The sequence below is a fragment of the Lithobates pipiens genome, unplaced genomic scaffold (assembly GCF_037356315.1).
Source record: "Lithobates pipiens isolate NorthernLeopardFrog02 unplaced genomic scaffold, aLitPip1_a1.2 Scaffold_13, whole genome shotgun sequence".
In the NCBI taxonomy this organism is placed as follows: domain Eukaryota; kingdom Metazoa; phylum Chordata; class Amphibia; order Anura; family Ranidae; genus Lithobates; species Lithobates pipiens.
The window spans coordinates 281,491,225-281,516,387 of NW_027507718.1; the positions used below are offsets into that span (position 1 = coordinate 281,491,225).

Consider the following 25,163-nt stretch of genomic DNA (forward strand, 5'->3'; position numbering starts at 1 on the left):
GCACACACACAGGGGGACACTGGAGGGAAAACGCACACACACAGGAACACTGGAGGGAGAACACGCACACACACAGGGAGACACTGGAGGGAGAACGCACACACAGGGGGACACGCATACAGGAGGACACGCACACTGGAGGATACGCACACAGGGGGACATGCACACAGGAGGACACTCACACAAGAGGACATGCACACTGGGGAACACTCACACAGGAGGACACGCACACAGGGGGACACGCACACAGGGGACACTCACACAATAGGACATGCACACAGGGGGACACTCACACAATAGGACATGCACACAGGGGGACACGCACACAGGGGGACACGCACACAGGAGGACATGCACACAGGGGGACACGCACACAGGGGGACACGCACACAGGAGGACACGCACACAGGGGGACACGCACACAGGGGGACACTCACACAGCACAGGAGGACATGCAAATAGGGGGACACACACACAGCCAGGAGGACACTGGGGGGGTGGGGGGACCCGGGGTCCTTACATCTGTACACTCCCCCCTCATCACGTGTAGCGGCCCTGGTGTCTCAACTTCACTCACCGAGTCACCGGATGCCGATAATATTACTTCCAACAGCGCGCTGCTCCCCGCCAGCCCCTCCACTCTTCTTGTCCGTCCCAGGTGATGTCACGACGCATACAGTACAAGCACCTGGGATGGACGGGAGGGAAGGAGGGGCCGGCGGGGAGCAGCGCACAGTTAGCTGTGTTATTTTCAGCATCGCGGTATGTAATTCAGCCGCTGCAAGTGGCCTCTCATGTGGCCGAGTCCGGGCCCCTAATGTCCTCGGGCCCTCAGGCGGCGCCCGAGTGACCGACTGGTCAGTCCGCCCCTGGGTAGACTGTGTATAACCCAAGTCCCATATCCTGCACTGTACTCCAAGATAAGGAATGTACAGGTAAATCAAAATTCAAATTTTTCAAATTTGCACATGTTTAAAAATAATGCATTGAGTTACCCTTAATATTCTAACCAGATCCTTATCCCCACATGCAGCCTGGGTGGCCAGGAAAGGGAGAGAGTAAGCATGCACCTTTCAATATTGAGTAACAAAGGCTTGCTCTCCACATCAGGTATCCCAAAACAATATGGGGGTTATTCAGGGAGACTTAAAGCAAAATCCAAAAAACACTTTATATAAACAAAATGGGGTGTTTGCTAGACATGTGCTCCATCAATAAATTTGCTTTGTTTCGTTCCGTTCCATTTCGTATTAGCCTTTAATTCGTATTTCGTAATTCATGTCTGAATACGAATTCGAATTTTCACTAGGTTCGTTAACTTTTCGTAACAATTACGAACGTTTGTTATAATGAATTTAAAAAGCAAAAATTACCTCTCTCAATATGGCAATCATTGACTCATTATGAGGGGCTCCCACCATCCCTGTACTGTGCTGACTTCCTCCTGGGGCTGTACCCCTGCTGTGCTCATTATGAGAGGTTTCCACCATCCCTGTGCTGAGTTCCCGGGTTTGTACACCCGCTGTGCCCATTATAAGGGGTTCCCACCTTCCCTGTGCTGAGTTCCCAGGTCTGTACACCCACTTTGCCCATTATGAGGGGTTCCCACCATCTCCGTGCTGAGTTCCTGGGTCTGTACACCCACTGTGCCCATTATGAGAGGTTTCCACCATCCCTGTGCTGAGTTCCCGGGTTTGTACACCCGCTGTGCCCATTATAAGGGGTTCCCACCTTCCCTGTGCTGAGTTCCCAGGTCTGTACACCCACTTTGCCCATTATGAGGGGTTCCCACCATCTCCGTGCTGAGTTCCTGGGTCTGTACACCCGCTGTGTCCATTATGAGGAGTTTCCACCATCCCTGTGCTGAGTTCTCAGGTCTGTACACCTGCTGTGTCCATTATAAGCGGTGCCCACCATTCCTGGGTTTTTAACTTCATCATAACGAATAATTGTAATTATTATGACAATAATAAAACGATATTAACGAACATTCTTATTTTGTCCCATTCTGAATCTCCCATCAAGTCGACTACCAGTCTCCCACTCCCATATAAAAAAAGGTAATTTTCCCAACCCTAACTCAGCAGCAGAAGAAAACCTCTGATTGGTCAACAAAACACCAGTCACGTTTCCATTGTAATGGAATTTGGATCCGAAATTCGTCAACAAAATTTCATATTTCATATACAATTCGGAAGCATCCAAATGTTCGAATTTTCGATTCGTACGGAAATGAACCGCACATGTTTAGTGTTTGCCCATCCGCCAAGCTGAACTTAGAGCTGCAGTGGAAAGTGAAACATTCAACAACCTGTTATGCAACCTCACCTGGTCCATTTAGTTGTCAGTCAGGAATCCAGAGAATGAAAAAGGGCAGAAATGGTGGCGGACATCCTTGAAATTACCATAGCCATATATGGGCAATGACATTAACCGGTTCCCGACCAGCGCACGCCGATGTACGTCGCCAGAATGGCACGGGCAGGCATATTGGCGTACAGGTACGTCCAATCTTCAATGCCGCCCTGCCATCAGGAGCGCGGCGGCGCGCTCCCGCGCTGGTCGGGGCCCCCATGAGGCCGGTCGCGGGACCCGCGGACTCGATCGCCGCGGGCATCCCTGCGATCGTCTCACAGGACAGCTGAATGGAGGAAATGCCGTGTAAACAGCATTTCTCCATTCTGCCTAGCAACTAGTGACGTTGATCTCTGCTCCATGTGATTGGAGCAGAGATCAGTGTTCACTAAATGAAAGCCCAACCCCCCCACAGTTAGTAACACACCCCTAGGAACACTTAACCCCTACACTGCCACCCACTGGTTAACCCCTTCACTGCCAGTGTCATTTACACAGGAATCACTGCATTTATATAGCAGTGATTACTGTATAAATGACAATGGTCCCAAAAATGTGTCAAAAATGTCTGATGGGTCGCCCACAATGTCGCAGTCACAATAAAAATCGCTGATCGCCGCCATTACTAGTAAAAAAAAAAATAATAAAAAATTATTAATAAAAATGCTATAAAACTATCCCTATTTTGTAAATGCTATAACTTTTGCGCAAACCAATCAATAATCGCTTATTGCGATTTTTTTACCAAAAATATGTAGAAGAATATGTATCGGCCTAAACTGAGGGAAAAAAATGTTTTTTTATATATTTTTGGGGGATATTTATTACAACAAAAAGTAAAAAATAATGAGTTTTTTTCAAAATTGTCGCTCTATTTTTGTTTATAGCGCAAAAAATAAAAACCGCAGGGGTGATCAAATACCACCAAAAGAAAGCTCTATTTGTGGGAAAAAAAGGACTTCAATTTTGTTTGGGAGCCACGTCGCACGACCGCGCAATTGTCAGTTAAAGCGACGCAGTGCCGAATCGCAAAAAGTGGTCTGGTCTTTGACCAGCAAAATGGTCCGGTCTGTAAGTGGTTAATCAATGACACTGATACTCTTGGTAAGGTACCCTCCTTATTTTAAGGGCATGTGACCTAGTAAACTTCAGGAAAGGACTGAAGTGGGGATGCACACGTGTCTCCCCCTTTCTGCATTCTCTTATGAGGATTTAGTATGGATTTTGGAGGACACCCCTAGGCCATTTTTTTTGCATGGGGTTCCCATATAAATCTATAACAGGCTTGATTGTTTTGGTATTCTTGCTGTGGGATGTACTACAGATAAGGGACAATTTACAGTTTAGGAAGAAAAAAATTGCAGATCATTTTTATATCCCTGATGGCTTCTTTCTTAAAAAAAAAAAAAAAAAAAAATTGGCATTAGGGACCGTTCCCAGAGATCTTTCAAAATGCACACATTAAAGGGACTCTCATTTACCAGCATTTTAAATGGCTTTTTTTTTCTTTGTAATTGTTTTTTTTCTCTGTACTACACTGTTTACTGTTTAAATGCTGCTGATGAAGTTGTTATCAACTTTAAAAGCCAAATGTACATGTAGTATACCCACAATAACAGGCAGGTTTAGGGAAAAATGGCACCAAATAGTGATTTTTTTATTTTTTTATTTATTTAGCTGCATATTTCTTACAAATACCATGACCAGAGCAACCCAAAACAAATTCTTCTACTACTGACGATTGCAGCAATATCACATATGTTCACCGCCAGGTTTTTATAGCGCTAGGTACCCCCATATACTACCCAATAACGGTTTTAACCCCCTGATTGCCCCTACTTAACCCTCTCACCAGCGATCACCGTATAAGTGCCACTGGTGACGCTGGTTAGCCAGTTAGTTATTTAGGTTCCCCGTTAGGTTTTTATATAGCGCCAGGGACCCCCATATACTACCTAATAAAGATGTGAACCCCCTGATTGCCCCTAGTTAACCCTTTCACCAGTGATCACCGTATAAGTGTTACGGGGGACTCTGGTTAGTTAGTTTGCTTTTTATAGCATCAGGGCACCCACCATTTACTACCCAATAAAGGTTTAACCCCCTGATCCCCCGGCAGGTGATATCAATTAGGTTTTAGGGTCAGGGTCTGCGTCGCCCCAGGCAGAGCTAGGTTTTTGCCAGTACCGCTAACACCCACGCGCAAAGCATACACCTCCCGTAGTGGTATAGTATCTAAACAGATCAATATCTGATCTGATCAGATCTATAATAGCATCCCCAGCAGTTTAGGGTTCCAAAAAAAGGCATTGTTAGCGGGATCAGCCCAGATACCTGCTGGCTCCTGCGTTTTGCCCCTCCGCCCAGCCCACCCAAGTGCAGTATCGATCGATCACTGTCACTTACAAAACACTAAACACATAACTGCAGCATTCGCAGAGTCAGGCCTGATTCCTGCGATCGCTAACAGTTTTTTTTGGTAGTGTTTTATATTTAAATCCTGAAGGCAGTGCTTTGTTTTCGGGTCCTGTACGTGGCTAGGCTCCCAAAAAGTCCCCCACATGTGGTATCCCTGTACTCGGGAGAAGCAGCAGAATTTATTTTGGGGTGTAATTTAGTGACAACTTTGTGCAAAAAAAATTTTTTATATTCCTGCAACTTGTGGCAAAATATAAAATATTTCATGGACTCAACATGCCTCTCAGTAAATAGCTTGGGGTGTCTACTTTCCAAAATGGTCCAAAAGGGTCATTTGGGGGGGTTTTGTGCTATTTTAGCATTTTATGGCCTTCGAAACTGTTATAGGTAGTGAGGAGTGAAATCAAAAATTTGCACCCTTAGAAATCCTGAAGGCAGTGATTTGTTTTCGGGGTCCCGTACGTGGCTAGACTCCCAAAAAGTCCCACATATGTGGTATCCCCGTACTCAGGAGAAGCAGCAGAATATATTTTGGTGTGCAATTCCACATATAACTATGGCATGTGTGAGCAATATATCATTTAGTGACAACTTTTGTAAACTTTTTTTTTTTTTTGTGTGTCATTATTCAATCACTTGGGACAAAAAAAAATATTCAATGGGCTCAACATGCCCCTCAGCAATTTCCTTGGGGTGTCTACTTTCCAAAATGGGGTCATTTGGGGGGGTTTTGTGTTATTTTGGCATTTTATGGCCTTCGAAACTGTGATAGGTAGTGGAGGAGTGAAATCAAAAATTTGCACCCTTAGAAATCCTGAAGGCAGTGATTGGTTTTCGGGGTGCCGTACGCGGCTAGACTCCCAAAAAGTCCCACATATGTGGTATCCCCGTACTCAGGAGAAGCAGAAGAATATATTTTGGGGTGCAATTCCACATATAACTATGACATGTGTGAGCAGGGCCGTCTTTAATATTGATTGGACCCTGGGCAAACATTTTTATGGGGCCCCCCAGCTAGACTCAAAATGAGTTTACTGCAGCAGATCAGGTAGCGATTGTGATTGGTTGATAGAGGTTACAGCACATCATTTCCGCTTGCTGATTGGTTGCTAGAGGTTACAAAACATTACTGCTCATTAATTGGTTTCTAGAGGTTACTGCAAATCATTATTGCTCAATGGTTGGTTGCTAGAGGTTACTGCATATCATAACCTCTGCATCAAATTGTGGGTGTGGCTAAACTGCACTAGCATTGAGGGCTGCACTATGTACAGAGTGCATAGTTGAAAGGTGTGCTACATACACACAGGGTTGAAGGGTGCACTATGTACAGAATGCAGCAATCAGGGGTATGCTAGGTACAGAGTGCTAAAGACATGTGGCTGAATAAATTTTGCCCTAAATGTATGACTAAAATTGAGTTTATTTGATTTTTCTTATAACAAAAAGTAGAAAATATCTTTTTTTCTCAAAATTTTCGGTCTTTTTCCATTTATATCGCAAAAAATAAAAATCACAGAGGCAATCAAATACCATCAAAAGAAAGCTCTATTTGTGGGAAGAAAAGGACGCAAATTTCGTTTGGGTACAACATTGCATGACCACGCAATTACCAGTTAAAGCAGTGCAGTGCGAAATTGTAAAAAGACCTCTGGTCCTTAGGCTGACAATTGGTCTGGGGCTGAAGTGGTTAAACACACACTTTTTTTTATTCACAATCTTCTCCTCTAGCAAGGAGAAAAGGGTACATTATATATTTTTCTCCATTCAAAAGGAGAGTGGGATGTACAGTGACTGATCACTGTGATTAGTCATTGTGTTCTGACAGCCAAGAAGGCTCCCCCTGCCACCAATCCCTCCCGTGCCAGCAGAACACAATAGGAAAAGAAAATTATATCATCTAAGGGCTGCCTAAGAATCCAAGAAGGAATTAGTGAGGCTGGGAATTTAGTTGGGTAGCTGTTGTAACTGACATTGTCTAAAGTAAAATCAAAAGATTTTATTGAAAGTCCATAAAATCAAGCAAACGTCATGTTAAAAAAGAGTGTAGAATCGAGTCAGAGGATATGAAGAGAGTGCACAGAGTGTGTATAGACTGAGTGAAATGTGAATATAATGAGACAATTGAAATGAATAAACAATGTAATTAATATATAACAAAAATATCAATATGCAGATATGTAAATGCTAAGGGGCAAAAAAAGCACCTAATTTACTCAAAAGAAAGACACAAGGCTACAAAATGTCCAATTTCATGGGACATATGAAAATATAAATTGTATGTATGTATATATTGAAAAAAAAGGCCAAACCTGAAAATAGCAATCTAACTATAAGTTTTTTTTTAACACTCTATGCGTCCTCTTCATATGAATGCACCATACATTATATTTAATGCTTGCACAACATCATTTACTACATATATTTTTCAAAACATTTTCTTCATTCTAATTCCCTTCACAAATGAATCACGCATAATATATTACGTTTTCAAGTATTTTTTTCATTTATATGCATATTTGTATCTTTACATTGCAATGTTGGTTTTTCTTGTGCACTGCTGTGTTTCATTTGTTGCTAATTGATCCACTTTTAGCCATTTAGTGATTGCCAGACCAGGTGAAGGTTTCTTGATTCTGGGCTCCTGATTGGTCTCTTCCATGGACTTTTTGCTACAAATGAACATGCACATTTGGGGGTACTCCAGTGATGAGTAAGCACATCTGGGTGAAACGCGTACACTGAGCACGGTTTCTGGATTGATGTTTATCATGTTCGCTTGACTTTATGGACTTTCAATACATTCTTTTAATTTTACTTCTGAATGTGCCACCATTCTTCTTTTTTTTCCATTGGATTTCCCTGGCTGCAGACCTTCAGCAGCTCATCAGATCCTCTCAGGTGGCTTTGAGCGTGGATTCTCAGCTCTTTCTTTAATTAGAATATATTTGTTGGCTGTATTTGCTGACATCTTCTTCAAACTTTAATATCCATTTTGAGCAGATTGATCCTTTACCAGTAGTCCTGCAAAATGCTGCTGACGAAGTTGCTATCAACTTTAAAAGCCAACTGTACATGTAGTATACCCACAAAATGAAGTTAGGGTTAATGATTCAATGGACAGAGATCAGAAACAGCTGGGAATAAAGTATACTTTACTGTTTGCTTTGGTTCCATGTTAAGCAGCAAATCTTCAGGAATAAAACACACTCTCCTGTTTGCTTTGGTTCCATGCTACCTAGCATAACCTAAAAGCTCTGTTAAGTGTCTCCAATTGTAACATTATGCTTTACTGAAAGAGCTTTAAAAGCAAATATAACAGTGCCATGTTTTCACATTTTTTAGGTGTCCAGTATTTGTATGTTCACTACAAATGCTTCTAAACATATAAAAAATTATTTTAATAAGTCATCAAAAAATATTCTCCCTATTCAGGGATTACAATATTTTCAGAAATATATACATATTTGACTTGTGTTGTGTTTTTTTTCTTTTTTTTAATGATGAATACATGTATGGACAACTGAGCCAGCCATACGGCTTCTTTTGTGGTTATCTGGTCTGGAGACATCATTTATGTGATGCTTGACATCAGCAACTATTTTCTTTTGACAAAATGGTTAGAAACAGAGAATTTTCAAATTTGTGTAATGATAGATCAGCATTTTAGAACTGCTTACACCCACATTTTGGTTTAGGGCTCAACTTAAGATCTCAGATTCACTTCCAGTGAGACCAAGGTGTTGATGTTGTTGGAATATGTTGCAAAAAAAAACATTTTAGGAATATGCACAGCAGCTACATTAGTTGAGCCAAAAATAGCAGTGTGCCTTCATTCATTTATTATATAATGTGTGACAGTGCAGTCATCTGGGATGGGGTATGTCACCCAGGATTTTCAACCAGACAGGTTGAGGGGCTCCAGGATGATTTGGAGGAATCTGTTTTATCAGTTTCCTCTGTGGTTTGTAAAAGCCAGTTGGGGACCTGGGCCAATAGTAGAGTCAGGACCAGGGTTTTGGGCTCCACCCTCCTAAAGAGTCCAGGCGTGCAAGGGAAAAGTATTCATGTCTGCATGGTGCAGTCTGACAGAGCAGACAGAGGCTCTAAGCCTGTGGGCTGGAGCAGCCATTCCTCTCATACTTCCTGTTTCCTGGGCGCAATTGGAGAGAGAAACAGGTGATATCAAACTGAGATGTCAATCAAACCACCCGGCCATAGTAGTAGATACTTTAAGCGCCCGCAAATGAAGTGCCATGCCTGCAATCTTGTGATTGCAAAGACATGGTGCTTCCCATAAGGGCACTGTGTCCAGTGTCCGAACACAGTGCACTTAAGGACCTTTTGTATTTTTTTTTTGACTTTTTTTTGTGACTGCCTGGAGGGGAGAGGAGGGTGGCGCCCTCTATGGATGGGTCGCTACTGACCTCTGCAGTTTTTATTTTTTGAGCTATAAACAAAAAATGACTGACAATTTTGAAAAAAAAATCTATATATTTTTACTTGTTGCAAAAAATGTAAAAAAATTAATTTCTTCATCAGTTTAGGCCAATATGTATTCTTCTACATGTTTTTGGTAAAAAAAAAAAATCGCAAAAGTTATTGCGTCTGCAAAATAGGGAATAGATTTGAGGCATTTTTATTATTATAATTTGTTTCACTAGTAATGGTGGTGATCAGCGATTTTTTGCGGGACCGCGACATTGCGGCGGACAGATCAGACACGTTTTATACTTTTTTGGGACCAGTAACATATACACAGCGATCAGTGCTAAAAAAAAGGAATGATTACTGTATAAATGACAATGGCAGGGAAGCGGTTAACACTAGGGGGCAATCAAAGGGTTAAGCGTGTCCTAGGGAGTACAGAGAGATCGCTGTTCCTAATCACTAAGAACAGACAATCACACTGTATCCCCCTGTCAGAACGAGGATCTGCATTGTTTACATTGGAAGATCCCCATTCTGCCTCTCTGTGGAGCGATCGCTGGTGGCCGGCAGACATTGCAGCCACCAGCCACACACATCGGGTCTGGCGCCGTGTTGTGGGTGTACATGCACGCCCGCTGTATCTATTACACGAAGTTCCGTACCATAGACACAATCTTTTATCTGTCACAAAACCTCTGTTAACACTGAATGTCTGTTCGGAAAACATGCTGGATGCAGGGCAGCCCATCGGCTCAATTGCATACTGGGCAGCCCAGCGGCTTGATTGCATACTGGGCAAGTTCTGGACAGTGGTCTATTCTCATGACCAAGTAACCCAGTGGATTGTCAACTGGAAAGCTCTCCAGTCTTTCCCCCTAGATAATCTCCCACAATATGATGCAGACGCTGCCGGGATGTGGAAGCTGACAACCCTGGGCACAGAGGACAATTTTTTTTTTTAAATGCTTCACTGAGGGGGCCCCCTTCTCCACCGCCTCTCTCTTGACCTACAGAAGCCTCAAAACTAGCCTTTCCATGAGACTGTAACCTAGCAGACTCTGGAAAGGCATTACATAAACTCCTCTTTAAGGTGTCCTCACTCCTCAAGATATTTCATCCTCTGCTCCCTCTGTGAGGATGGGATGAGTTCTGAGACTTTCCCATTGTAAAAGTGGTCAAGGAAGGTTGCCAACCAATAGTGATCCTTCTCCTTGATGCCACAACTTCTCGGGTCCTTTAGCAGGCTTTGAAGAATGAGGGAGCCCATGTACCATAAGTTTGCGGAGGCATGAGAAGAGGAGTCCTCTGGGTCACTGATGATTACAGTATCTGGAACTGTCTTCTTCCAACCATGTGCTACTTCCAAGGGTTCTGGGGATGGAAAACTATCTCTAAAGGCTTGATGTATGTCTCCCTGTGCTTCAATGCCTCCAAAACTCCCATCATCCTCCTCCTCCTCTTGTGTGTTCTGTGGCAAAAGCGGGCCACGAAAGGAAAGGAAGTCCTCCTCTTACTCCCGCTTCTCTGCCACAAGTGCCCTATCCATAATGCCATGCAGAGTGTTCTCCCCTCTCTGTAGGCTCATGTCCCTACCTTCCTCAATCTCAGAACCACCATCAGAAACAAGTAATGCCTGTGCACCGTCAAGGGGCAAGTGGCTGACGCTGTGTTCATTTGTTCAAATAACTCAGCTGAGTCCTCCATACATGATGCTGGGGCTATGGCAGGAGTAGCTGTGGACAAGGAGGCAGAAAAATACACTCTGGCAGCTCCAGTGGACTGTACACTAGTCTCTGATTCAGTGAAAGAGGATGAGGAGGATGAGGATGGTTTAGTAAGCTAGTCCACCACCTCCTCTGCATGCTGTGGCTGGATAGCATGGGCAACATCACTAAACAGAGGAAACGGTGCCCTGCCTAAGGCCAGACCATGTCCACTTTTTCCTGTGGACACTAGGGATAGGCCAAACACCCCCCGGTTCAGTTCGCACCAGAACATCTCGAACAGGCAAAAAGTTCTAGTGAACATGCAAACTCTATCAAAGTCTATGGGACACAAACATGTAAAAGTCCTAATATTAAAGGCTTAGATGCAATTTATTGCCATAAAAGGTGTATGGGGACCCCAGTACTTCCCTAGGGGTCATGTATCAATGCCAAAATGCAATTGTTTTTAAAGGAGCAGTGATTTTAATGATGCTTAAAGTGAAATAATAAAAATGTCTGCCTGTAAAGTGGTGCATCTGTGCGATGTGAAAAATGAAAAACGGACCTAAAAAATAGCAAAAATAGAAAATGCTCTGCCTCTGTGGGAAGCCTACCGCCGACTGCTATCTCTACGCTTTGACAGCTCTTATACTCTACACTGCATTATATACACTACACTATGTTATATACTCTACATAGTTACATACATAGTTTAGTAAGGTTAAATAAAGACACCAGTTCATCCAGAGTGAGTGTGTCTACAATTGTCCCCATCCATATACATTGTGTCTCTTTAAGATTAGGGATGGCCGAACGGTTCGCCCGGCGGTCATTTCGCGGCGAATTTCAGCTGTTCGTGGTCCGCCCAATCGGTGGACTATTGCCGCCGTTCGCTTGGCGGACTTCCGTGTTTACTGTGTAAAAGAACTTTGACCTATGATGACACATCCATCATGGGGTACAGGACAGCCAATTGAGACATTACAGCACATGGACACTTAGACATTCCCCCTAACTTATAAATAGACCGGATCCGGCGGCCATTTTACATTCTTTCTTCTGTCACTATAGGGAGAGGTTGCTGTGTGGAGCAGGGAGAGACTGCAGTGACCCAAATCGCTAGCTATTTGGTCCACAAAAGTTCTTTTCAGGACTGGTATAGGTGTTAGGTGTAGTTCAGGATATAGGTTTGAGGCACTGCTGTGCTACTGATTTTTGCAGCAGCCTGTCTTTTGTCATTGTAGAGAGAGGGACAGGATGCTGTGTGCTGCAGGGACAGTCAGTTTAATCATTAGCTGTTACTATTAGGTCCACAAAAGTGCTATTCAAGTTATTGTTCCAGCAGCCTCTGTTTTTTCAGTTTAAATAGGGACAGGCAGGAAGCTGTGTGTGAGGCAGTGAGGGACAGTCAGTTTAATCAGTAGCTGTTACTATTAGGTCCACAAAGGTTCTTTTCAGGACTGGTATGGTAATAGGCTTGTACACGTATAATATTCTTTCTTCTTTCTGCAGCAGTCCTTTATCAGTATAGGGACTGAGGTACAGTCTGCTAATCATTCACAACCTACTTGTTCCACAAAGGTCCTTATAAGGACTGGTAAGGTCTAGGGTACTACAGTGCATAGGGTTGAGTGAGGTACAGTCTGCTATTCCTTAAGGACTGGTATAGGTCCACAATATATAGGGTTGAGGTGCACTACTGCTGACTGCTGCCCTTCTGCTGCAGTAGTCCTTTATCAGTATAGAGACTGAGGTACAGTCTGCTAATCATTCACAACCTACTAGTTCCACAAAGGTCCTTATAAGGACTGGTAAGGTATAGGGTACTACAGTACATAGGGTTGAGTGAGGTACAGTCTGCTATTCCTTAAGGACTGGTATAGGTCCACAATATATAGGGTTGAGGTGCACTACTGCTGACTGCTGCCCTACTGCTGCAGCAGTCCTTTATCAGTATAGGGACCGAGGTACAGTCTGCTAATCATTCACAACCTACTAGCTCCACAAAGGTCCTTATAAGGACTGGTAAGGTATAGGGTACTACAATACATAGGGTTGAGTGAGGTACAGTCTGCTATTCCTTAAGGACTGGTATAGGTCCACAATATATAGGATTGAGGTGCACTACTGATGACTGCTGCCCTTCTGCTGCAGCAGTCCTTTATCAGTATAGGGACTGAGGTACAGTCTGCTAATCCCTAGCTACTAGTTCCACAAAGGTCCTTAAGGACTGGTATAGGTGTACTATTTGGTGTGCAGCATATAGTTGTGTAATACACGTATAAAATACTTGCACATACTTGACTTCCTCCTGGGGCTGCTTATTATGAGGGGCTCCCACCATCCCTGTGCTGTGCTGACTTTCTCCTGGGGCTGTACCTCTGCTGTGCATATTATGAGGGGCTCCCACCATCCCTGTGCTATGCTCATTATGAGGGGCTCCCAACATCCATGTGCTAGTCTCATTATGATGGGCTCCCACCATCCCTGTGCTGTGCTGACTTCCTCCTGGGGCTGCTTATTATGAGGGGCTCCCACCATCCCTGTGCTGTGCTGACTTCCTCCTGGGGCTGCTTATTATGAGGGGCTCCCACCATCCCTGTGCTGTGCTGACTTCCTCCTGGGGCTGTACCTCTGCTGTGCATATTATGAGGGGCTCCCACCATCCCTGTGCTATGCTCATTATGAGGGGCTCCCACCATCCCTGTGCTGTGCTGACTTCCTCCTGGGGCTGCTTATTATGAGGGGCTCCCACCATCCCTGTGCTATGCTGACATCCTCCTGGGGCTGCTTATTATGAGGGGCTCCCACCATCCCTGTGCTGTGCTGACTTCCTCTTGGGGCTGTACCTTTGCTGTGCATATTATGAGGGGCTCCCACCATCCCTGTGCTATGCTCATTATGAGGGGCTCCCACCATCCCTGTGCTGTGCTGACTTCCTCCTGGGGCTGCTTATTATGAGGGGCTCCCACCATCCCTGTGCTGTGCTGACTTCCTCCTGGGGCTGCTTACGGTGCAGGTGTCAGTGCTGTATATCATGGTGCTGGTGTCAGTGCTGTATATCACGGTGCTGGTGTCAGTGCTGTATATCACGGTGCTGGTGTCAGTGCTTTATGTCACGCTGCTGATGTCAGCGCTCTCTATCACGGTGCTGGTGTCAGATCACTCTATCACGGTGCAGGTGTCATTGCTGTATGTCACGCTGTTGATGTCAGTGCTGTATATCACCGCGCTGGTGTCAGTGTTGTATATCACGGTGCTGGTGTCAGTGCTTTATGTCACGCTGCTGATGTCAGTGCTCTCTATCACGGTGCTGGTGTCAGATCACTCTATCACGGTGCAGGTGTCATTGCTGTATGTCACGCTGCTGATGTCAGTGCTGTATATCACGGTGCTGGTGTCAGTGCTGTATATTACGGTGCTGGTGTCAGTGCTTTATGTCACGCTGCTGATGTCAGTACTCTCTATCACAGTGCTGGTGTCAGATGACTCTATCACGGTGCAGGTGTCATTGCTGTATGTCACGCTGCTGATGTCAGTGCTCTCTATCACGGTGCTGGTGTCAGTGCTGTATATCATGGTGCTGGTGTCAGTGCTTTATGTCACGCTGCTGATGTCAGTGCTCTCTATCACGGTGCTGGTGTCAGATCACTCTATCGCGGTGCAGGTGTCATTGCTGTATGTCACGCTGCTGATGTCAGTGCTGTATATCACGGTGCTGGTGTCAGTGCTGTATATCACGGTGCTGGTGTCAGATGATTCTATCACGGTTCAGGTGTCATTGCTGTATGTCATGCTGCTGATGTCCGTGCTCTCTATCACGGTGCAGGTGTCATTGCTGTATGTCACGCTGCTGGTGATCATCTCCTGCACCCTCTTCTTTGCCTACCCTGACCTTCCCTCTCCTTCATTGCCTTCTTGCGCTCCACAGTCCTGAATTGTCACAACAATTTCACATATAAAAAAAGAATGCTTGTAGTTGTCAATCCCAGATTCACCTCATACATGTGTTATGTCATTGGCCATGTGGTGGGACTATGTTTGCACAGCTAGTAATTATTTTGTGGCTGCAAATTTGACCTGTAGGTTTGCAAAGTTCGCCTCCCATTGAAGTCAATGGGGCCCGCCGTGAACGTTACGGTTCGCAAACTATCGGCCGCGTTCGCGGTCCGCGTTTGCTAAACGTCCCTTCGGAAGTTCGTCCATCACTAATTAAGATGCTCCTCTATTATTATTATTTAAGGTACCCATATAGCGCTGTCAATTTACACAGCGCTCCACACATACATTGCACACTCACATCAGTCCCTACCCTCAAGGAGCCCACAATCCAAGGTCCCCAACTCACATTCATATACTAGGGTGAATTGTTGTTTTTTTGGACAGAAGCCAATTAACCTACCAGCATGTCTTTGGAATGTGGGAGGAAACTGGTTGAGATTCAAACCAGCAACCCTTTTTACTGCTAGGCAAGAGTGCTACTCACTACACCACCTTACACTGACTGCACACTCAATCCACTAACTACCCTGCCTAATCTCTCTCCATTATTGTACACTATACACGGTCGTCGTGTAAGCAGCCTTATGCGTGGGTTTCCTCTGGGTACTCTGGTTTCCTCCCACACTCCAAAGTCATGCTGGTAGGTTAATTGGATCCTGTCTAAATTGTCCTTAGTATGTGTATGTATGAATGTGCGTTAGGGACCTTAGAGTGTAAGCTCCTTGAGGGTAGGGACTGATGTGAGTGTACAAAGTATATGTAAAGTGCTGCGTAAATTGACAGCACTATATAAGTACCTGAAATAAATAAATATAGAGTGGGATGTGGGCTTAGCCCCTGAGTCATGATTGGCCAAAGCCACCCTGCCTTTGGCCAATCATGGCTCTCACTGTACATAGCACTGTGATTGGCCAAAGCATACAGGTCAGGTGTATTTTTTGGCCAATCAGCAGCCTTTAAAGCACTGCGATCCCGCAGTGCATTATGGGGCGCTCTGCGGCGAGAGAATATCCTACAAGAGCCCCATATGTTTGTTTGCTCTATGAACAAACGAACACCTGATGTTAGAGTCAAACTTACTTTCAACTCGAACATTGGGCCCATCCCTAGTGGACATAGACGCTGCTGGCCCCCCACAGTGTCATGGGAACATTGGCCTCTACTTGTTGGCCTTCTAGACATGATCGGGGCTTATTACTAAAATGTAATAGAGATGGGGAAATGTGTACTTGCATACACTTTAATCAATGGAAAGTGGTGTTTGGTGCACTTTAACTTGAGTAATCACTACACAGACACACTCCACTGATGCACTTCAATATACTGCAGTAAAACTGCACTAACGTACTTCAATATCCTGCAGTAAAAGTGCACTAATGCACTTCAATATACTGCTGTAAAAATACACTAAGGCACTTCAATATACTGCAGTAAACATGCACTAAGGCAGTTCAATATACTGCAGTAAATGTGCACGAATGCAGTGCAATATATATTGCAGTAGACGCGCACTAATGCGGTTCAATATACTGCAGCAAATGTGCACTAACGTACCTCAATACACTGCAGGAAAAGTGCACTAACGTACCTCAATTTACTGCAGTAAACATGCACGAATGCAGTTCAATATATATTTCAGTAAACACACAATAACGCTGTTCAATATACTGCAGTAAACATGCACTAACGTGCCTCAATATACCGCAGTAAATGTGCACTAATGCACCTCTGAAGCACTAAACTGACACTAAAGTAAAAATTTATGATCACACTACACTCACACTGTGCTATCACTATATTCACACCACACTTACACTCTACACTCACAATAGAATCATGAAGGCACATTAACTTGCTTGTAGCAATGAACAGAGTCCTGTTATATCTATCTCCACTCCAATATCACACTGCAAAGGGCAGCTCTGGGAAGGATTATTTTATAGTGGGGGAGGGGTAAATGAGCAATGAGCCAGGACTGGGCACGGTCATCATTACTTTCTCCAATCATGGCTCTGACAATGTTCTGTGCCCTGTTTAATCAAATCCTTCATTGTTTGAGCCCGGGGGTCAGCAACCAGTAGATTGTAATCTACCAGTAGATCGCAGACAGGTGACTAAGGATGAGCTCAGGCGTGTTTGCCTGCTGCACGCACATAGCCCTCCAGGAAGTCGGCGCAGCGCTGCACTAAGCACAGGCATTGAGACTTTCTCCCAATGCGCGGCTGCAGAGATCGGGCAATGTCTCACTGCTTGTGATTAGCGCAGTGCTGCGCCGACTTCCTGGGGGGCTCTGCACGTGGAGCATGCGAACACACCTGAGCTCATCCTTACGGGTGACTGGTAGATCGAGGTCGGGGCTTGCTTACCCGCTATTGCAGAGCATAAAATAGAGTGTAATGCAGAGGCACTATTTGTAAGGTTGAATCTGTAGTAGGGAGCAAGAGCCGTATAAGCCGATGCCTCCTCTATAGTGCTGGCTCCTGTCGCATGTTGAGTGATACTAACTGCACTCCATCTCTTATCCCAGCTATAGCTGCCTCCAGAGTGGTGCTAGCAGCAGGGAAGATAAGATCTTCAGGTCAGTGAGCAGCAATACACTGGACACAATAGTGTAGGGCTGTTCCACACTGATGTGCTGCTGTTTACCCACATCACGGGTACAGTGCAGTGTACCTGCAGTGCCCGCGGTTCAGGTAAAAGGCAAAACATAAGTGTGAAAGCAGCCTATTAGGGGGCTTAGAACAGCAAGGGTTAACTTACATTTGCAGTTTGGGGGTTGGTAAAACCTCATAGTAAAGACTTTTCTTTATCACCCATGCCCCAACCCCACCCCCTTTAGCTGCAGTGGTCGGGGGTGTACACATGTCGCAGCCGCAGCCGCAGCAAGAGTTATATGGCCTGTCATGGTTGGTGGGTGTAGCACCTTGCCCAGCAGTGGCGGCCCATCCATACGGGGCGCAGGGGCGCCACCCCCCCAATCCATGCGCCCAGCTCCTAATCTACATGCAGGGCGCCAGATGCATGGATTCCAATGTTTTTTTTAAGCACATGATTAGAGCCCGAGGCTCTAATTGGCTTCAAAAAAGTGTGGACCCAGGGAGCAGAGCACTGCACCCCAAGCCCACCCACTTGTGTGACAATAGTGAATTAATATTCCCTATTGTCTTACTGATTGACCTCCAGGCAGCTCCTGAGGAAGCAGCTCCTGAGACCTGAGATCATGTCTCAGGACACACTTCCTGTTCAGCCCAGAGGGGAACAGAGAGGAGAATGGCCCGGCTCTTCATTCCCCCTGCCTTTTAAGGTTAGTCGCCACCAGGGGTGTCACTAGGGGTGACTATTGAGGCTATAGCCCCAAATCTGGGGCGCATGGCCCTGAGTCTCTTGTAGCAGGTGTCCCTGCCTAACCAGCATGCTGTGGTCTCAATGCAGCCAGGCCGTGGGTGCGGTGAGCGGGATGGTTGCATGAGAGAGCCGGGCAGGCGGATGAGAGAAGCGAGCGGGTGGACGAGCAGAGATTACATCATCTTTCTGCACCCGCCCTGCATCTCCACTTTTCTGCCCTCACAGCCAGGCCTATACAGTGTCAGAGGTGTGGCAGGGAGCAGCGGAATGGCATCATCTCTCACTGCCCACCCCACATCACCGCTCTCCTGCCCTCAGTCAGAACCGACAACCGCACCTGCCTTTGTCACTGTACTAAATGGGTAAGCACTGTCAGTCTGCCACCAATGCAGTGACAATGCACATTTGGTGGCACTGGCTGGCATGGCAAGTGACAATCTGCAAATAGTGGCAGGTAACGTGTTAAGTGATCATCCACATCTGGAGGCAGGTGACGTGGCAAGCGATGTGGCAAGTGACAATCGGCATCTGGAGACAGGTGATGTGACAGCCCACATCTGGTGGCAAGTGACAATCCACTTCTGGTGTCAGGCGACAGTGGCAAGTGACAATCTACATCTGGTGGCAGGTGACGTGACAAGTGACAATCTGCAATTGGTGGCAAGTGACAATCCATATCTGGTGGCAGGTGACAGTGGCAAGTGACAATCCACATCTGGTGGCAGGTGACATGGCAAGTGATAATCCACATCTGGTGGCAGGTGATGTGGCATGTAACAATCTAATAATCTGCAAATGGTGGCAGTTGAAGTAGCAAGTAACAATCTGAAAATGGTGGCAGGTGACGGAGCAAGTGACAATCCAAATCTGGTGGCAGGCAACAGTGGCAAGTGACAATCCACATCTGGTGGCAGGTGACGTTGGCAAGAGACAATCTACATTTGGTGCCAGATGATGGTGGAAAGTAACAAGCTGTGTCTGGTAGCAGGCGATGTGGCAAGTGACACACCCAGGGCTCCCACTGATTTTGAATTATGGTGAGTTGAGCCACTTCATTATATATTATAATGTAAAAATAGAAATAATGCACTTCAATCACCCTGACACCATATCAGCCATGGTGCCGTGATGATTGAAGCGCCAACACCAGCCATTGCCCATGGAAAAATTGCTTGACACCGGCATGCAAACCCCCCCCCCCCCTCCAGGCCTGCAAAAAGGTTGGTAGACGCTGCTATGGGCTCTAACCCCAGATCTTTTGCAGACCTAGCAATGCCCCTGGTCTCCGCCGCTGCCTTCTCATCCGTCTAATGCCCAGGGGAGTCATTGGTGTGCTTGCGTCGATCTCCGCCTTCCCGTTCCTCTCACCTTGGGTTGCTTGTGGCCTTCCCTTTGGGCCAGGGGGGTGGCATTAGTTTGCTGTCCCCCCAAAATATTTATATTTGAATGAGGTCATTCTGCAAGGGCCCTGCAACCTTGTGCAGTACAGCAAACAAGGCATTAAAGCACTGCAGCATTGTGTTGCTTTCTCACCACCTTTTTTAACCCGTTGGACCACACAGAAGCATGCACTTGCAGAGAGGCCCCATTTACTTGAATGGGTTGTGATTGGCAGGTGGTAGCACCCACCAAAAGCACCAGGGGGCTTAATTCCTGCTGCAGCATGTGTACAACTTTGGCTGCTGCCTCAGCAGCTAAAAGGGGTAGGGATTGGGGGTGGTGAAACTGCAACTCAACCACAGGGTTTTACCACCCCTCCCTAACTTTACATGTGAACAAGCACTTAGGGTACTGCTGCTGAAAGCAACTAAGGGCTCATTCACAATTACAGCAGGCACCGGTGCTCCCCAGAAAAGCAGTCTGAGTGTGTTGGACAGGTGGTGAGGAGGTGATATGTTGCCTCCTCAACACCTTATTTAATCCTATATTTGCCGTGCAATGCACATGATTGCAACACAGTAGTATGACAATTACAGGTTTAAATCAGGTGGGAGGAAGCGAGAAGTCAAAGATCACTGTGCCTGGAGGCCTTTCATTTCTCCCATGTTGTTCACGTAGATCTCCATCTATTTAAGATTGCCTACCCCTGCTTCAGCCAATCAGGGCTTCCAATGCACTGTGCGGGTTTTAAGCGACTTAAGTGACTTGAAGTGACTTTGAAGAGACTTTGAAGGAATTTCAGGCAATGCCTGGGTAATCTTCCTGTAATGTCAGATCCAAATCACATCAATTAAGATGAGGATCTGACTTGGAAGCAACTTCTAGTAAAGTCTATGGGCACAAGTCAGATAGAAGTTGCCTTCAATTAGTACAGGAACCTTTCCTAAAGTTGGAGCGACTTCAGTATTGTTAATTAAGACAGCTCTCATTGACTAAAATGGGATTACACATGTCACGCTTGGGGTCTCACAAATTGGATCCCAAGTCTCAGCAGTGTGAACTTAGCCTAATGCCGCGTAGACACGGTCGAACTTTCTGGCGATAAACGTGCGATGGGAGCTTGTTGTCGGAAATTCCGACCATGTGGAGGCTCCACCGGACAGTTTCCATTGGAATTTCCGAAAATCCATTTGTGTAAATTCCCATCGTGTGTACAAAATTCAGACGCACAAAGTGCCACGCATGCTCAGAATAAATTACGAGATGGAAGTGCTCGGTCTGGTAAAACTAGCGTTTGTAATGGAGATTGCACATTCGTCACGCTGCAAATTTTGAAATATTTCAATGCAGTGCTTTCTCTTTTTCTTTATATTGCTAGAAGAATGAAGTTGTTTTGCTGCTCATATTCACACAGAGTTCTCACAAATTGATTTCTTTATTATTTTTCGTGATCTCATGAATAATATTATTATTTTTTCATCAGATCTCCATAATAATGTTTATTTAATTTTTTATTTTTATTTTTTATCAAGATCTGCATTTTTTTTTTCTAGCGCTCTCTATAATATTATTTCTCATTTTTTGTGTCAAGTTATCACAACACCATTATTATCTTGTATTTTTTAACCTTAAGAAGGTTGTTTGGTGTTGGTGTCCCTTGTTAATTTGACATTGTATTTAGGAAATGTACCTGCCTACTCACAAACAAACTGGCCTTTTTGAAGTAAAAAACATAGGCAAGTATTTGTGAAAAGAAATTTCTAAAATTCATTTATTCTAGGTCCTAACAAAATAAAGAGGAAGGCAACGCTGGAGAAACTGCTGAAATTGGCGAAGCCTTTTTACCTCAAGGCACACATCAACTATTTTACAGTCAAAATTGGTAGCATGAGGAGTTTGTATAATAGTGAGCACAATCCAGTCCAGGACTACAAGAGATCAGGAACAGCACCAGATGACATATCTGTCCCCAAGCTGTGGTCATACAACAGCCTGCATCTTTTGCCAGACCAGACTGAACCCAGGCCATCACTCTCTTGTCTTCCTTACACGCTTCCTTCCAGGCTGTGGCTCTGGTGTTGGAGTTGTGGCAGGAGGTGGAGGAGAAGGACCATGGTTTAACTCACAAACGTGGCTTTGGCTTGTGAGTTTGCCCCTCAACCCCTTATTTAGGGCTTGTAAGATCACTTCCTTACAGCATTTTGAAGGCTGTCATGTAGGCATAGTCCTCTTGAACACTGAGGCCTTCAGAAATAGGCCAATTGCTGCTTCCTTCAGGTTACTAGACTATCATTCTGAGCCCAGCATTTTTCATTCTTGTTCCAATCATTTGTGGCCACTACTGTCTATTGATATGTAAAACACTTTGTGAAATCAGAAATTAGTTATCAAAACTAACATATATTTATCATCATTAATTTGACAAACAGAAATATTTTGAAGAATGCTATACCTGACTCAAGCTGGGCTCCTCCACATGTTGCTGCCTGGAAGGCCCAGGCTGGTCGTCGGAAGCCTCAGCTGGGGGGAAGGAAGCCTTGAAGGAAGATTAGAGAGTGATGGCCCGGATTCAGTCTGGCCTGGCAGAAAATGCCATATGACAATGTACCACAGCCTGGGTACATAAATGTCCTTTACTGCTCCTGATCTCAGGGAATCCTGGACCTCCTTGCGCTCCCTATTATAAGTGATCCTCATGCCACCAATTAGGGCCTTCAAATAGGGGATGTCTGCCGTGGGGATCACCAGCTTCACAAATTCCAGCAATTGGTCCAGCGCTGCCTTCCTCTTTGGTTTATTGTTATAAAAGGGGTGGTTTACCTGCCCCAGACAAGGCAGCTCCCTGTACATATCAATGAATATGGGGATAAAGTCCTCATCATTGAATAGATCAATTTTCTCGAAGTTCCTCGTGCGTTCCACGCCTCGGACTAACGCTCACTGCTCTACATCGGCCGGCTCTGCACATCTAATACAGCCCCCAGGAGCAGACACACGCCGTCAGGACTCCCCCAGCGCAAGGGATACAGATGACACATCGGGGGTCTCCCTCCGGTTTGGAATCTTTACATTGCCTGTTAATGTACCACTTAATGTGAGTGTTTTTAACCACCTGTACATTAAAAAGGAATTTTACAGTCTACACTCAGAGGCGCCTCTCTCTCTTATCTTTTATCTACATGTGTGATACTTTAACAAAAAAAGGTAAGTATTCCAGTTTTAAAAAGATAATAAAATATTATTTAGCTTGGAACTCTGCCAAAACAGACAATTGCACTACACTTCCAAGCAATGTTTCATATTCCTATTTCTGCCCTCCAATATCTGTGTGCTAAGCATACCTATTTTTTAATCACATAGGGGAGAAAAGATCTCGGGACATCTTAGGACATCAGGGACTCCCCACCTCCTAAAGAGGGGAAATCCCTACACCACAAGCAGAGGATGAGGAGAGAGAGGTTTATGAAGTGGCAAAATTATCACCACAATAGATGAGTGTCTGAAACCACAGTTTCAGGTAAGATATCTGTTCCTGCATATTTATAATACATGGTGTGTTTTTTTCTTTTAGGTGATGTGGATGTTGTGAAAGAAGAATCTCATTTCACCAGTGAAAGTGTCCAGATCCTCATCAGGGAGAGAATGGGGTGCAATCATGATTTAGATATTGATAAATATTTCTATTTTGATAAAGGAAAACATCAATGATGTTCAAAAAAAAATGAAGAACATCATTGATGTTCTAGGCAGAATCTAAAACACACAAAAATTGTACAGTTTTCTTGTGTATTTTTGAATTAAAAAAAAAACTTTTAAAGTATTTTAAAAGCCAACATCTGCCATCACGGGATATCAATGTACACATTTTGTGGGGGCAACCCCTTCCTCCCAACTCAATTAGGTGAGAGGAAGGGGTTTCACCCCCAAAACACATCCATTGATCCCCCATGATGGGAGCTAGCACATGTTGACATTAGGCATGGGATCAGGAGGGAAATCCCCAGTTTGAATCCCAATTTTTGTGCATCTTCAAAATTTGGCTTTTACAGGGGTGACATTACCCCATCTGATGAAGGCAAGATCAACACAGTTTGGACATACTCATGTCTGATATTGCCTTCACTTTGTCAAAGTTGAACTTTGTAAGTTCCTGAGTTGTGTATGTTATGCTTTGAAACATGCCTGTTTAACCCAAAAAAATATATTTACAATGTAAAACAAAAAAATATACAAAAAAGATGTTGGTTTGTTCCAAAATCCTTTTCTAACGCACATGTGAATGCGCTTTGAGTAAAATGTTTTCTACTGAACAATGTGTGGCTTCTTCTTTCAATGCTCAATAGCAATTTTTGTAGTAAGTTGGTGTTTACAGTGACAATGGGGGCTATTTATTAAAGGCAAATCCACTTTGCTCTACAAGTACAGTTTCAGTGCAGTTTCATGTGCACTTTTAAGTGCACTTGGGGTGCAAAGTGGAATTTCCTTTAGTAAATAACTCCCACAGTGCTTTCTAATTTTCCACAATCATGCCATTTTCATAACTCCACAAAATTCATTCATGGTGCTGAAAATTATGAATATTTTTGTTAGTAATACATTCCATACATTAACAACAAATACAATGTGTGTGTAGCAGACCCACAACATAATAATAGTTTGCTGGAGAAGAGATTGTCACCTCATGTATCAAATAAATTACATTTGCACTATTGAAGAAAATATCCAAAAAGAAAAGCCCTAAGAGACAGCTAAAAGAAATCCAGGCAGTAAATCAAAGAAAATCTTCTTTCAGTTTAAGTTATAATTTTTTGGATAAAATGTTTCTTAAACAGTTTTTGGCATATCAATGCCCCCCCACCTGCAAAGTACTCAACTTACTTCTTCTGTCTTAGTTTGCGGGTGCTTTGGAGGGGGGGCAAGCCAGGACGTCCAGCTTCAAGCACGTCAGGGTTTCTTGTTGAAGTCTGGGCTCAGGCCCAACTGAGGCCACATAGTACGTTGAATTTCTCCTTAAATAGTTGTGTAGAATGCAGCATGCAAGGATTATATGGTTAGGTTTATATTCTGCCATGTTGATTGGTGTAAGGAATAGGTGGAACCGGCTGGTCCTTATCCCAAAAGCGTTCTCCACCACTCTTCTGGCTCTGGCCAGACGGTAGTTATTAACCCTCTGGTCTCGGTTGAGGGTCCTCATGGCTTCAAAATGGTCAGATGGTCAGAACAAACAAAAAGCATGTCACCATGTTCTTGACATTCGGAAATTCCGACAACTTTGTGTGACCGTGTGTATGCAAGGCAAGTTTGAGTCAACATCCGTCAGAAAAAATCCCATGGATTTTGTTGTCGGAATGTGCAATCGTGTATACGCGGCATTAGAGTGGGGAAGCATTATAATCCTTTGTCATGTTTGTTTTGCTGTCTCCTTATTTCTGAGATTATCTCATTACTTTTATCACATGCAGGGGTGACCAAAACATAAAGTGTGCAGAAACTTCCCTCAGATAGGTATAAAAACCCATAAAGGTT

At 44.5% G+C, this 25,163-nt stretch overlaps 1 long non-coding RNA gene across 1 annotated transcript in view; it reads left to right on the plus strand.

The window, feature by feature from the left end:
* The window catches only part of LOC143974894 (uncharacterized), a 113,725-nt gene extending 89,808 nt beyond the window's left edge, over positions 1 to 23,917 (plus strand). Inside the window, exon 4 of the long non-coding RNA XR_013272294.1 lies at positions 23,209 to 23,917. This is a non-coding gene — a long non-coding RNA (uncharacterized LOC143974894). The remainder of the gene's footprint in view (positions 1 to 23,208) is intronic.
* The last annotated feature ends 1,246 nt before the right edge of the window (positions 23,918 to 25,163 follow it).